The sequence below is a fragment of the Phocoena phocoena genome, chromosome 11 (assembly GCF_963924675.1).
Source record: "Phocoena phocoena chromosome 11, mPhoPho1.1, whole genome shotgun sequence".
In the NCBI taxonomy this organism is placed as follows: Eukaryota; Metazoa; Chordata; class Mammalia; order Artiodactyla; family Phocoenidae; genus Phocoena; species Phocoena phocoena.
The window spans coordinates 61,857,950-61,869,431 of NC_089229.1; the positions used below are offsets into that span (position 1 = coordinate 61,857,950).

At 47.7% G+C, this 11,482-nt stretch overlaps 1 pseudogene; it reads right to left on the reverse strand.

The window, feature by feature from the left end:
- Positions 1-10,806: 10,806 nt before the first annotated feature.
- LOC136131001 (small ribosomal subunit protein eS12-like) lies at positions 10,807-11,197 on the reverse strand (annotated as a pseudogene).
- Between the last annotated feature and the right edge of the window lie 285 nt (positions 11,198-11,482).

The window sequence follows — 11,482 nt, forward strand, 5'->3', positions numbered from 1 at the left end:
TCAAGATCGTCATATTATTACCTTCTTGTACTTCACACTGCCTTTACTGCCCAGAATTCCAATACTTCTCCATCTCCTTATTCACTTCCAACTCCCTCTTCATCCAGAAAGCCCATGAATTCTCACCCCCTGTAGAGCCCATCACTGAATCTGACCCAAAGATCCCCAACTCTCTAATACCCTCAATTTGACTTCCTCAATGAATGCAGACAACCTATAGCAAGAAAAAGGGGTTCCATGAGGATGTATGCAGCTGTTCTAGACCCCCTCTCAGTGGCCGTGAGCTCCTGAACACCCATGAGCTTCCTATTCTGACACTTCAGCAGCCTGCTAGGGGCCTAAAATTCCAAAGTGGCTCTGGTTTCTCCGTGACTTTTTTATTGAACCCCACTTGGAGTCACTCCTGTTCCATACAACTTACTAGCTAGCACATCGTGGTTGGCAGAATAATGGCCCCCAAAGGACTTGCACATCGTAATCCCTGGAACCTCTGAATACGTTACCTTACACGGCAATGGGGAATTAAGGGTGCAGATGGAAACAGGGTTGCTAATCAGTGGACCTTAAAATAAGGACATTATCTGGATTATCCAGTGGGATCAATGTAATCACAAGGATCCCTAAAAGTGGAAGAGGGAGGCAGAAGAGTGCAGCTGGAGAACGAGGTTTGATGACAAAAGCAGGGTCTGAGAGATGCTGTGTTGCTGGTTTTGACTGTGAAGAAAGGGAACTGCAAGCCAAGGAATGCAGGCAGCCTCACGAAACTGAAGAAGTTAAGGAAACAGATTCTCCCCTAGAAGCTCCAGAAAGAAACGGCCCTGTCCAACACGTTGATTTTAGCGCAGTGAGACTTGTGCTGAACTTCTGAACTACAGAACTGTAAACTAATCAATTTGTGTTGCTTTAAGCCAGTAAATTTGTGGTCATTTGTTAGGGCAGCAATAGACACTAATACATACATTAATGGCTTTCTAACTAGCAAAACCAGAGTAAACTTGTTACTACCTTACAGGAAACAACCAACCTCTCCATTATCTCAGATTTGCTGCTGTTACCTAGCAGCAGATTTAGAACACATTGCTCTTCTGTGTCCTGATTACCACTGTGGCAGGCTTAACTGAGAGCCCTGTCTACCCTGCCAAGGCAAACCATGAGCTAAGACAATTATCCACAAGTTCAGAAGGAAGTAAATTTGAAAACTGAATTGTCCCCCCAGCCTGCCTCAATTCTCTGCTTGGCAGGAAAGTCCACACCTCTCCTACTGAAGCTCCCCAGTAGAGCTGGTGATGCCAGATAAGGAGAATGCTCACATGTTCCCCAATTCCCACACAGGAAAAGAACACCTAGTGCATGGGGAGGGGCTGGAGGCGGATGGATTGTACATTGCAAGGCAGTAACAGGAGAAGCTGCTATGGTTGGTACTTTTGTTCAGTAAGATTCAGCAAATACATACTGACTGCTTCCCATGAACTGACCATGACCCTCAGAAAAGTTATCCGCTCTCTACAGAGCCATTCGTTCGCTCAGCAAATGTTTATTGAGCACAAACACGTGCCAGGGCCGCTGAGCACTAGCCTCCGAGAGTTTTTCGGGTCTACTTTAAAACATAAAGTGTGACTCTTCCCATCTGCCAAGCTTCCCAGTTATCAGCCATTCACCAGGATTTGTTATTCTGAAGATTTCTTCAAAATTTCCCGTTCTACGCCGGCCTGATTCACATAAAAGCCTTGGTAATTGCCCAAATTCACTTGCTCCCCTCTCCGCCACCTGCACCCTCTCTGAACCTCCCTGCGCTTCCCAGCACCACTTGGCTCAAGTGCTTCTGGTTTCAACCTCTCCAGCCTTCTCTTCCAAAAATTCTTTCTGCTCAGTTCTGAAAGTGCTGATTGGGAGAATTTTGAAGCTACAAGTTGTCCCTAGTTCCAGTCCAAACTAGGAGCTCTCCCTCAAGCTTTCTGATCTCCTTCCACTCTTACTATCCCTTTTAAGAGCTCACCGACTCCTAAAATTGCAATAACCACCTCCGGAGATCTCATCAAAATTCAATAACGCAGGGCTTCCCTGGTGGCGCAGTGGTTGAGAGTCCGCCTGCCGATGCAGGGGACACGGGTTCGTGCCCTGGTCCGGGAAGATCCCACATGCCACGGAGCGGCTGGGCCCGTGAGCCATGGCCGCTGAGCCTGCACGTCCGGAACCTGTGCTCCGCAACGGGAGAGGCCACAACAGTGAGAGGCCCGCGTACCATAAAAAAAATTCAATAATGCAGGCCTTCATTAACTCATCCTAAACTCCACCAACAGCTACCTACCTGGCCTCCTTCATTCCAGCTCTTCCCACTCTAATACATCCTTTGTACACCTTGCCACACGTATCTTCCCAAACACGTTTAAGTGCTCATTTTTAATCAGTCACCGGTCCAGGTGTCAGAGACACAAGCCACGGTAATGTAGAGTGATTAAGGACACTTCTTTAGAGACAGCCAGCTCTGCCACTTCTTAGAAGTTACTTAACCACTCTACATCTTGGTTTCCTCATTTGGAAAATAAGCATAATAAGGGCATGTAAGTTTCAGGGTTATTGAGAGAATTAAAGGAGACAATGCATGGAAAGCACTTGGCAGCGCACCTGGCACGTGGCAAGCACTCAATACAAGTTAACTTACACAACCAACAACATGAAAGGGAGCTGGCAGGTTAGCAGCAGAGATGAACATGTAGATTCCACAAGTAAGGGATGGAAGAAGTTATAGCACGTGGTGGTGGTTGTGAGCAAAAAAGAGGGAGTGATAAATTCTGATGATGACGTGGAGCCAGAGGTTAAAGATTCAAATGGAATATTCTAGGTGGAGAAGAGGGGAAAAGTTTTCCAGCTAGAATACCTGAGCGAAGGCACAGCAGCAGAGAAAGGAGAGCTTCCGTGTAATAAAGCAAGGGCCGTCTGAGGCTCTGGGCTGATACTGACAAGACCAGGAGCGCCTTAAAGAGAAGTACATTGACTTTGGACACAAGAGAGTCGTTCGTTCACTCAGCAACTGAGCACAGATTTTATACCAGGCACTGTGCAGATGACAAGATTTTCAACCCGGTCCCTGCCCTCATGAAGCTTCTATTTGAAAAGATAGTAATCAAGAAATCAAAACAAGAACACTCCAGATAAGTTATATATACTATTAAGAAAAGAAAGCAGAATCATATGCACGAGATTAACTGTGAGTCGAGGCCAAGGAGAGCCACCCTGAGGAGGGGGCATCTGAGTTGAGTCACGAGAAGGCCCAGGTAGAAGAATGTCCACAGGAATGACAAGAACAGCGCTGTTGAGGCGTGAAGGAGCTGGTCATATTGAAGGAACGGAAAGATAGCCAGTGCAGGGGTGCGTGGTGAGAGAGTGGAGGAGAGGTCGTCAGGGAGGGTGGGCAAGGCCCTGGTCACAATGAAGCTTGGTAGGCCACACTAGGGAGTTTGGATTTTATTCTAAAGTGCACTGGGAAGCCACTGAAGGGTTTCCAGATAGGATATGACCTCTGATTTGTGTTTTTAAAAGCTCTCTCTGGGGGACTTCCCCGGTGGTGCAGTGGTTAAGAATCTACCTGGCAGTGCAGGGGACATGGGTCCGACCCCTGGTCCAGGGAGATCCCACATGCTGCAGAACAACTAAGCCCATGTGCCACAACCACTAAGCCTGCGCTCTAGAGCCCGCGAACCACAACTACTGAGCCCACGCACCTAGAGCTCGTGCTCCACAACAAGAGAAGTCACCCCAGTGAGAAGGCCGCGCACTGCAAGGAAGAGCAGTCCCTGCTCACCGCAACTAGAGAAAGCCCGCAGGCAGCAACGACGACCCAACGCAACCAAAAATTAATTAATTAATTAGTTAATTTTTTTTAAAAAAAATCTCTCTCTGGGACTTCCCTGGTGGCGCAATGGTTAAGAATCCGCCTGCCAATGCAGGGGACACGGGTTCAACCCCTGGTCTGAGAAGATCCCACATGCCGTAAAGCAACTAAGCCCTTGTGCCACAACTAATGAGCCTGCGCTCTAGAGCCCGTGAGCCACGACTACTGAAGCCTGCGTGCTCTACGGCTTGCATGCCACAACTACTGAGCCCACGTGCTGCAACTACAGAAGCCCGTGCACCTAGAGCCCATGCTCCACAACAAGAGAAGCCACCGCAGTGAGAAGCCCACACACTGCAACGAAGAGTAGCCCCCACTCGCCGCAAGTAGAGAAAGCCTGCACTCAGCAACGAAGACCCAACACAGCCAAAAAAAAAAAAACTCTCCCTGGCTGCCATGTGGCAAGTGGACTGTAGAAGGAAGAGCAGAAGGAAACTGTTAGGAGCCAGCACAGTAGTCCAAACCAGAGAAAACAGCCTAGACTTAGGTTATTTAGATGTGATGCCTGGAATCTCGGTTTACACCAAGTTACACAGTCTGCTCACTTTGCAACGCCCGCTCCCTTCCACACAGCTCAGTTGGCACACAGGAGGCTTAGTTGGTAATTTTCAATCGATTGACTGTGTCTCCCCCAAGTCATCCCCATTTCCTTTCCTCCTTCTACTCTTGTTCCTTTTCCACCCTATATCTCAAGTACCCATTTGCCCATCACCTGACTCAGCCTTTACGAGGTCCTGCTGTTTCCACTCTATTCTTTGCTCTCTCGTCACCCCACTGCCCACAAAAGTTTCATGAACTAGATATAAAAGAGATAATTATTTTCTGTCCTATCCCAGAAGCACTCAGGAATTATCATTTTCACAGAGCACTAACAGAAGCCTGGGGGTTATTATGATCTTGACAATACAACTGGAACACATTCTGCATGTTAAGGACGCTGTCTCCTCACATTCGTTCCAGCCTGTTCTCCCTGCTGCAGCCAGAGAAATCTTTCAGGAGGAGAATGTAATCATGATCTCATTAGCTCTCATTCTCTCTCTGGCTCCTCTCTCTTTCTCTCTCTCTCTGTTATGACCCCAGAGTACATCTCACACCATTCCCCTCATTGCTTCCTACGGCTCCATCCACAATGGCCTTCTTTCAGGTCTTCTAACCAGATGTGCCTCCTCTTCTGTTCTTTGTCTCCAAAGCCCTTTGATCTCCCTCTTCCCACAGTTGACACTTATTCTTTAGAGCTTTGCCCAAATTTTCTTCCTTAGCAAAATCTGTGATCTGAGACCAAAGCTGGAACCACTGTGATATACACTCACAGCACCGCATACCTTCCTTTCTAAGCACGCATCACAGTTTATAAATAATACATTTATTTGTGTGACTGATTAAAATGGTTATTCACACACACACATACACACACAGAGACACACTCAATGGGATCATCTAGTAGTAAACTATTACCGGGAAGAAGAGGAGTGAGTCAGTGATACCCATTTTGCTACAAACTCAAGTTTTCTCTGCCTCTTTACAGAAACCATCCTGACGTCAACATGGCCCTTGTTTCAAGACCTGTCATCCTTCTGAGAAGGTCCATCATTCTCTTCACAGCCCTCCACTTCAGACTTGACCTCCCTTCAACACCTCTTTCCAGAGCAGTAACCACATTGTCACGTGATGGGCACAGGAAAGGGGGGAGTGAGAATTCAATGAGTTCCCACTCCTATACTGGTTGCCACACAATAAACATCATTTTACAGAGCTCCTTCACAAACAGCACCTCATTTCGTCCTCAAAATCACCCTGTGAGGTAAGCAAAGCCAATAATATCATTCCCATTTTGCTAGATGCGGAAACTGTGGTTCAAAGAGGCAAGTGACTTACTCAAGGTCACAAAGCCTGTGAGAGGCAGATGCAGGATTTGAACCTACAGTCTCTGACCCCTAGTCCAATGCTTTACCTTACATTAGCCACCCCAACAGTTGGGTTATCAGCTACTTAAACCTAGTTTCCTCATTCCTTTAAATAAACACCTGTTCCTGACCCCTTAATACTTCCCCAGCCCATTTCCACTTCCCTATCCAGAACTTGACAGCTGGCTGTGCAACGGGATGGAGGGAGTCATAAAGCTGACCACACTGACAAGGTTTAGGGTTTGGTCTCAGCCTCAAGTCTTTTCCAGCTCTTCCTCTGAGCCAGTGAGGAACCAGAAACCCCCTGAAAGAAAAACACAAAGAGGAGACATGCCTCACCAGAGCAAGGTCCCTGGCTACCCTTTCTCCCCCGTTCCAGCAGGACACGGCAAGGCCAGAAGCCAGCCTCTTTCCCAGCAAAGAGGATCCGAGGAGAACAGAGGTCACCGGCCGCGGGCCGTCAGGGCTCCTCAGCCGGCCACGCAAAGGATGCGGCTCCCCCTTTTGGCCCAAGGTCACCCATTCACAGCCCGGGCCCGATCCCCGACCGCCCCGAGCGCCCCCTGGTGTCCCGAGCTGGCCTCCCCTCGCCCTCAGGGAGTGGCCTGCGGAGCCCCGACTCGGGGGCAGAGAAAGGAGGGTGGGCAGAGGATGAGGAGGCTGAGCCCCGGGGAGGGGCGGGAGGCGGGGCCCTACCTGATAGCTGAGGACGCCGTCCGGCTCGTTACTCCCGGCCCGCATGGCGGAGCCCAACTAGGTCTCGCCCGCGGGCTCCAGGCCGAACGTCAACAGTCCAAGCACTCTGGTCGGGTTTGAGGAGATCGCCCGAGCGGCGACCCCTACCCTGGAGCCAGCAGTCAACCATCAACCGCGGCCGCCTCCTCCATAGCCGCCGGCCCGCGAGGCCTCGCCGCAGCCAATCAACGCGCGGCCTGTGCGGCCAATCAGGGCGCGGAGCACCAGAGGCCGCTGTCCGGCGGTACCCTGGACTACCAGGAGGAGGAGGAGGGAGCCGGGAGAGCCAACCGCTCCGGGGCCCGGTTGCCATGGAAACCGCCTCCCTCCCTTTAGGGGCCTCTGGGTTTGAAGGTCCTTCCGACTGCTTGCTAGAGATTGAAATTTTCGTGGTTCTATTTGTGGATGCACCTGACCCTTGAAAACTGAGAAAGTGTCGGTTTTGTCTATCGTGATTTTGTTCCTTGGGTGTTGATTTTTTAATTCTGGGGAACCATCCCTTGGGGTTGCAGAAGGAAGGAACTGAGGGTGAGGGGGAAGGGCCTTCTAAAATTACTTGTTAATCCTCGAGGTAGTGGTCAGCTTAAAGAGTATTAACGAGAAGCAGGCAGGCAGTGATCCGATCCCCTCCATGGACTCACTGCAGTTCAGGTCTTCTCCCTGGGTCTCAGGTTGGCAGTACAAGCACAGAGTTGAGCTAAGGATGATTGTTGAAATAATTCCACAGAAATGCTTCCAGCTTTTCCGAGAAATGATCTAAGGCAAGTTATTTAACAACAGAAGAGCTACTGATCTAAGGCAAGGTTAGAAACCCATGAGTATCACATTCAGTTTGATTTGGGTTTAAAAGAAAAGAGGCTGGCCATAATCCAGCCAGTTCTCTGTCCCCAAGAGGAGGAAAAAGGGGTTTTTGCTTTATGTCCACTATCAGACTGTAGGTGAGTCCACATTATTAAAGGAAAAAGAACAGTTGCAAATCATCCTCAGCCTCCAAAGAAGCTACACCTGGGGAAAATAGTATGGTTGGTGCATGTTAAAGTTTCAACCCCTGCATACCACTCCTTGTGTTGGCCCTAAAGTCTGAAACAAGTTTGTGCTTCAGTGTCCCTGAGGCAGAACCATGTTCCTGGTCTCTGGTTTAAGGCCTTGGTCCTGTTTCTTAGTGTTCATTGCCACAGTCTCTTCCCTAATTCATCACTTCACTAATCCTGACCCTTGAATCTGGAATTCACCCCCATTTTTGCCCATCGACATCTTAATCATCCTTCAAAGTTAGTCTCAAAGGCTACCTCTTCCAAGAAACCTCAACTCTCCCCAACACCCCTAGGAGATGTTATCACTCCCTCCTCTGAATCTTCATAGCACCTCATAACTTTCTTATAGCAGTTACCATGCTGTGGTTAAGTACTTTCATTAAACGTTGACTTTAGCTTACTATAATATTGTAAGTTTTTGAAGGCAAAATTATTTTTCCTATGCTCTTCTGTATACTTCACAGAGCCTCAAAAGAATGCTGGGCACATAGAACATAGCTATAAATATGTAAGTTATACAAGTTGTATAAATATATATACATAATTTCTAAATACATAAGTGAATATATGTGCTTTTAATTCAGTCTAACCAAAAACAAATTGAACACCTACTAAGGACAAGCCCAAATGGCACTGAAGATGCAGAGAAATCTAAAATAAAATACAGGGAGTTCCCTGGTGACACAGTGGTTGGTAGTCTGCCTGCCAATGCAGGGGACACGGGTTCGAGCCCTGATTGGGAGGATCCCACATGCCGCAGAGCAACTAGGCCCGTGAGCCACAACTACTGAGCCTGTGCTCTGGTGCCCACGAGCCACAATTACTGAGCCCAAGTGCCACAACTATTGAAGCCCACACGCCTAGAGCCCGTGCTCCGAAGCAAGAGAGGCCACCACAATGAGAGGCCTGTGCACCGCAGCAAAGAGTGGCCCCTGCTTGTCGCAGCTAGAGAAAGCCCACGCGCATCAGCGAAGACCCAACGCAGCCAAAAATAAATAAATAAAAATTAATTAATTAAAAAATAAAATAAAATACATATCTCCAAAGGGCTTACAGTCTAATCATGGAAATAATATATATGTTAATATGATGACAAGATAATAGAACATAAAACAAGAGCCATATGAGTAATATAAACAACAAAGTTTATAAAAATTCAGAAGAGAAAATGATCTTTATGACTTGGGACACTTTAGGAACACGACACAGAGGACATGGGTTTGGGCTAAATCTGAAAACAGTCGAGCCAAGGTAAGGAGAGCAAGCATCTCAATTCTTGGGCAAAGATTTAACAATAGGAATGCACATGACCCATTCAGGATAGCCACGACTTGGACCAAAGCAGAAAGTTATAGAGAAGAGCAGTAGGAAGTAAAAATTGTGGTAAAGAAAAACTATGACCAAATTATAGAGAGCCAGCTAATTAGTTCAGACTTTTTTTTCTCTCATGTGATAGAAAGTAGGACACTGCTGAAAATTTTAAAGAACACTTCCATGCACCAGGCCCAGGGTTTAAATGCACTGTGTCATTTAATATTCCTAACTCTCCATTATTTCTCCATTTCACTGGTAAGAAAACTGAGGCTGAGAAGTTTAGCAGCTTTCTCAAGGTTAAGCGGTCATGAAGCCGGGATTTGATCATTTATTAATTCAGAACATATTTACTGAGAATCTATGTATTCAGCATTGAGTGTTAGGGAAACAGCAATAAAACAAACAGGGTCTTGACCTCTTGAGCCGTACAGTCTAGTGGGGAGACAGCAAATAAGTAAAAAGACAAGACAATTACAGGTTATAAGAGCTGCTGTGAAGTAAATTGCAAAGTTATGTGATAGAGTAATGGGCATGCGGGTGGGGAGAGCTACGTTAGATGGGGTGGTCAGGGGGGCTTCTCTGAGGAGGTGAGGAGAGTCTCATCTGATGAGATGAGTCAAGGATGAATCTGTCTGATTCTAGAGTTCTTGGCCACAATGCAACACTGTCCTATGTAAATGGTACCATTGCTGAAATCTGCCACTGGGGGCAAGATGAGTTAGAGGGGGAAACGCGAGGCAGGGGGTCATTTATATGGACTCTGGTAACGTGGTAATTCAGGAGGGGCCAAGGATGGCAACCAAAGGGAAGATGTGTCCTCCATTCCCCACTCCCTAGAAAGCCAGCTCCCATGGTGCTCTCATGAGAGTGGGCATGAGCGGTCAGGGCAGGGAGAATGAGGACGTAGAGGATTCCTGGGAGCTCTAGTAGGTCTGATTTTCCTCCAGTTCAAATGTAGAAAAAGTCAGAGCCTCTGGCCCTTGACTCAAGGTCAAGAGCCCCATCTTCTGGTCTGTTGTGCAAATTACAAAAGGAACTAGGCTGCCCTGAGGCAGCTGCTCTCTGGAGCACTGCAGATAGGCTCTCCCCTCCCAGGGCTGTTTTGGTTTCTCCTTCCCAAAGGAGGCTAGCTCACTTGGCTCCAGCCTCCAGGTTCTAGGCTCCCAGCCACTACTGCTCCCTACACTGCTTGGAAAAGTGCAGATACGCTGCTCTCAGCCTGGCCAGCAAAGAGGTGTGGGAGGAGCTAGAAGGAGGATTTTCAGCCAAGACACCACCTCACACTGATTCTCCTTCTAAAGAAAGCAGAAAAAACAGCATTCTTGGCCTAGAAGGAGTCATAAAATGGACAGGAAAATGCAAAATATGGGTAAAGACAGAGACCACACACACACACACACACACACTCACACACACACACACCACAGGGAAGCAAGGAGGCTTGCAGCAACTCTATGAGGTAGGTTCTATCATCCCATTTTACAGATGAGAACACTGAAGACTGAGGCTTAGAGATGTAAGTTGCCCCAGTTCACGCAGCAAGCACAGTTAATAAATGGAGACGCTGAGCTCTCAGCTCAGATGTATCTGATTGCAGAATGCACACACTTAACCACCTACTGCCTCCCATGGGGCTGCCTGGGCTTCTGTCCTTCCCTAACTTTTGTAGCCTCCCACCCTCTCTTCGTGGCTTCCAAATGTGGCTATCCTTCCAACTTTGTCTCTACATCCTTCCTCCTCTAATACCAGTGTTCTTAGACTTTGGTGGGGAGAGGTTAGGTCTTGAACCCCCAGGGACATGGTAAAATCTGTGGGACTCTCTTTTCAAGTAAGTAAAAAAAGCCCCAAATTTTCCACTAGGCACCTTACCTATATTTTTTTTTTTTTTTTAATTTATGAGGAACAAGAGCCCAGTTTTTTTCTTGGATCATTTCTTGCATTTGAAGTACTCCTCGATGACATCCTTGGCCTGAGACTCTGCCGTAGTCCTTAACCACCACACAATTGCAACCGACCACTTTACAGGGTTTTCCCTCTCTGTCAGTTTTACAGAGGCCTACCCATTCCCCTAGTTTCTTGCTGTCATCAACCTTAATCAGGTTGATCTGGTGCTCAGCACAAAGGGCCTCCACGAACTTGACATACATAGGCTTATCACAGCTGGATGCAAGCACACAGAGATGGGCTTGGCGCTTGTCTAAGGCTTTAGCAGCCTCGCGAAGTCCACGGGCTAGGCCACCGTGGATGAGGGCGGTCTTCAGCACCTCTTGCAAAGCAGTGTTAACATCCATTACACCTCCAGCAGCAATGCCTTCTTCGGTCACGGCGGTGGGTTACAGGTGTAGCCGAATCTTGAATGCACCCGAGCTTCCCCCTCCGCGTGAAGCAGGGAAAGAGCACCTACATTATTTTTAAACATTGGCTGGAAAACATTGAAATTGTCTTATTCAGAGACAAAAAAGGCGCAAACACAAGAAACTCAGAAGGTCTGAGAAAAGTGTTCTCACATCATTGCAACCAACTTTTCCATCTAAAGCATCTTAATTTCTCCATCAACTTACCATATTTCTTGCCCTGTTTAAACTGTCAAAAGAGCCGCCAGG